Source organism: Monopterus albus, unplaced genomic scaffold (genome assembly GCF_001952655.1).
Source record: "Monopterus albus unplaced genomic scaffold, M_albus_1.0 scaffold41.1, whole genome shotgun sequence".
NCBI lineage: Eukaryota > Metazoa > Chordata > Actinopteri > Synbranchiformes > Synbranchidae > Monopterus > Monopterus albus.
Window position 1 is genome coordinate 4,202,759 of NW_018127921.1, and position 3,577 is coordinate 4,206,335.

The following is a 3,577-nucleotide window of genomic DNA, read 5'->3' on the forward strand; positions in this document are numbered from 1 at the left end:
CGTTGGCAGTGGCTTCACTGGCCGGCTGCTTGTATGTTAGACCCGGTCAGGTAAAACAAGTCCCTGTACAGGAGCATTCCCAAACATGCAGTAACCTCAGGCCCTGTATTTTTCTCCACATGCTTTGGTCACAGTGCAGCAGCAGGAGGTAAAATATATCCACAAAACCAGGCACAGTCAAAAACATTCCGCTTTTACAATGGCACCATGGATGCATTTGTTTTTAACACAAGCTTTATTGGAAATACACATAAACAAGGCAATGTAACACTTTACCAATATGGTGGAGACACCAGTGGATGTCAGGCCAGGATTTTATGCCCATTCAAGGAGATCCTTAAACTATCACGTAATGCTTTTTTTTTTATTAGAAAAAAAGTCTGGCAAGCGGAAGTTTGCGAGATATGTATAAACCCAGTTGCTGCTGTATAGAAATACTAGAGCATACGTTTACATCATTTTTTGAGCTTTAGGTCATGTCTAAGATGATAATTCACCGCTGTAACATTGTAGACAAGTCAAAAAACAAGGAAAAGCATGTCATGGGCTCTTTAATCGTAACTTTGTACAATACTACTGAACAGAAAAAAGAAAAAAAAGGAAAAATATGAAGCCACAGATGGCTGAAAGATGCAGCATCTGTTCTGCAGCAAAGTTCAGTTTTATATCACAGTAGTCTCAGTCAAGACTACAGTTTCAGCCACAACAAATAAAAAAATTACACCAGAAATAATAAAACAAGCTCATGACAGTTTATAACTGGTGTTTCGATAGCAGCCATGTGGGAAAATGGACCATGGAACTGCTTAAAGAACAAGAGAGCTTTCTGGCCTACCGGCTCGTTGGTGTGACCCCTATCAAACAACAGCTGATTTAACAGACATTAGGCTGAATTCTCAAATTCATCAAGGGTGAATAATTCAGGTCTGAAATTAGGGTTAATCTGTAATGTGTGTAAATTCTTTCAGCTTTTAGTTGAAATTTGCTCCAGAACCTTTTGTAATGTGGATAGATTCTGTCTAAGCTTTTATCAAACAGTCTGGTAACAGTGCAGATAAAATATTTGAGCAAACCATGCCTTTCTAAACTAATCAGAGGTCAAACTCAAGGGTGGGACCTCATGGCTGTCATTTGATATGCTTCTGTTCAACTACTGCTCCAGCACTGATGCTTTCAACTAATATAAGATGCTGGAAGACATCAGTACTGCTGACTCACAGATCTGGAAGATCTTCATTCCTGCATAAGCTGACACAGCAAACACAACAAAGGTGCTGGTGAAGGCCTGGGTGAAGCAGAGTGGCTTGCTTCCAGTAGTTTGGTTGCATTATTGTCGCTTTAAAATCTTCAAGTTCACTCCTGAAACACTGCCATATTTTATAACGATCCAACCAGAAAAACCAGTTAGAAAAAACATTTTACTGAAGTGTGTTGCCCATAAATCATCTAATAATCAACACAAAATAGACTTTTCTCTTCAATCTCAACTGAATCATATAAACGAAGCTTCTTCTGTACAGAAAAGTACTGCCTGTTTCTATGGCTTCAACTGCCTACACAGCCATCTTTAACATATGGTTAAATTCTTCTTCAAATAACCCTCTACACTGTAGTTGTTTCGGCATGACATGTTCATACTTTTGCCATGTATTAAACATCAACAACATCAGCTTTCCTTAAACATATAGAACTGATGTGCACAGAGTATCATGAAAATTACACCGTAGACTGTATAAAAAAAACTTACAAAATTTGATTTTATACTGCTGCGGACTGTAAATTGCCTTCACTTCCCAGTCCAGTCTGTACACTCTTCCCACAGAGGAAGTATGCCCTATTTTTACATTCTATTTTTTCCAATCCGTCCTTCTTTTTCAGACAAAATGAACAGTACTCATGAAGTGAACAGCTACTGCTGTATGAGCAGGGTCCGTGTGTGCATTTCTGCATCTGTGTGTGTGTGTGTGTGTGTGTGTGTGTGTGTGTGTGTGCAGGCAGCTGATGCTCTCACAGCAACAGAACAAGGGGTGGTGAAGCATGCGGTGCACAAACAGAAACAGACTGTGGTGAAGTCTGGGATGGGGGCTGCAAACACTGGACTCACATTTGGTTGGGCCGTGTGGCTAACTGGTGTTCCGTCCTCACAGCCAGATTAGGACAGGAAGCTGGACCTTTGGGAAACAAAAGAGAGACGGTCAAAACGCTGGTTCAGGATGATCATATGTTTGTGTGAGGCATACTAGTGAAGTCACTCGGTAAGATACGAGAAGCTTCCATTTGGTCACTCAGACCAATACCTACATACAGTCACCGGCCACTTTATTAGGTACACTAGTACAACTGCACTGCACTTCAATACAACACTTCCACCATAACATCTGTGTTTATGATCATGTATGTAGCTGGGGAGTACAAATATAGATACTTCTAGGATAAATTCTCAGAAACAATGAATATCAGCCCACAGGATCCCAGTTGTCAACCTGTTTTTACAATGTAGCTCTTTATGGATAGTCAGGAGACAGACCACCATCATCAGGACCTTGGAACTGAAGCAGCTATCGTTAACATTATTATTTACACTTGTGCGTAAAAGATCTATGACAGGTGATATCCATAGGACAACTCAGGTTAATTGGGTTCAAACAAAGAAGACTGATTCAACTTGATGTTTAGCAGAAGCCTGAGTCAAAACACACCTGGTGCAGATTCTCCATCCTGTGGGTAGCACTTGATTTCACAGAATTAACCTGAGCAGCAACAGCTCACTTTCCACATTATCATGAACACAACTTGCCATTCTACTGCAGCACAACTAAGGTTGTACTGTGGTACTTCTCTACAATTGCAAGGCCACTTGACATTTCTTTGCAACCTTTCCTGATCGTGTTAAATACTGCAATGGCTGTATTGCTAAGAATCATTTTAACTGCCAAGCGGGCCATTCTGCGTCTGTATCATAAGATGATATTGCAGTCTAGTGTGTGATGTAATTATATTGCAGCTGATGATGTAACCGGCTCTGCAGACAGATTCAAGCGCCGCAAGAGAAAGAGACCCTCAATGAAATAAATAGAAGGAAAGAAAAAGAGGGAGAGGAGAAACATGCAAGCAAATACAAACACACTGTGCTGACCTGCAGTTTGTGAACACTGCAGAACTGCTACACAGCTACACTGGCTGGTCTTGCAGTGACTTCCTGCTGTTTGCCACAGAACTACATTTAAGTGCATTGTTCAAAGGCACCTCATGGTATTTTACTAGCTTCAAAACCATCTCTAATCTCACTGACAATCAATGTATTTTTGAGTAAAGTGTCTTACTAGCAGCCTGTAGTTTTCTGTTAACTGACACTGCTGTAATATGTACAGTGAGGAACAGAAGTATTTGAACACCCTGCAATTTTGCAAGTTCTCCCACTTAGAAATCATGGAGGGGCCTGAAATTCACATTGTAGGTGCATTCCCACTCTGAGAGACAGAATTTAAAAAAAATTTTCAGGAAATCACATTGTATGATTTTTAAAGAATTTATTTGTCTTGCACTGCTGAACATAAGTATTTGAACACCTGAGAAA

The 3,577-nt window shown here is 40.3% G+C and overlaps 1 protein-coding gene across 2 annotated transcripts in view; it reads right to left on the bottom strand.

Annotated features, from left to right (window-relative positions):
• The window catches only part of LOC109959834 (putative homeodomain transcription factor 2), a 53,215-nt gene that overhangs the window by 46,302 nt on the left and 3,336 nt on the right, over positions 1 to 3,577 (bottom strand). For both annotated transcript variants that reach the window (XM_020599534.1, XM_020599533.1), the window contains exon 2: positions 2,105 to 2,171. The gene's annotated coding sequence lies outside the window, so the exon portion shown is untranslated. The remainder of the gene's footprint in view (positions 1 to 2,104; positions 2,172 to 3,577) is intronic.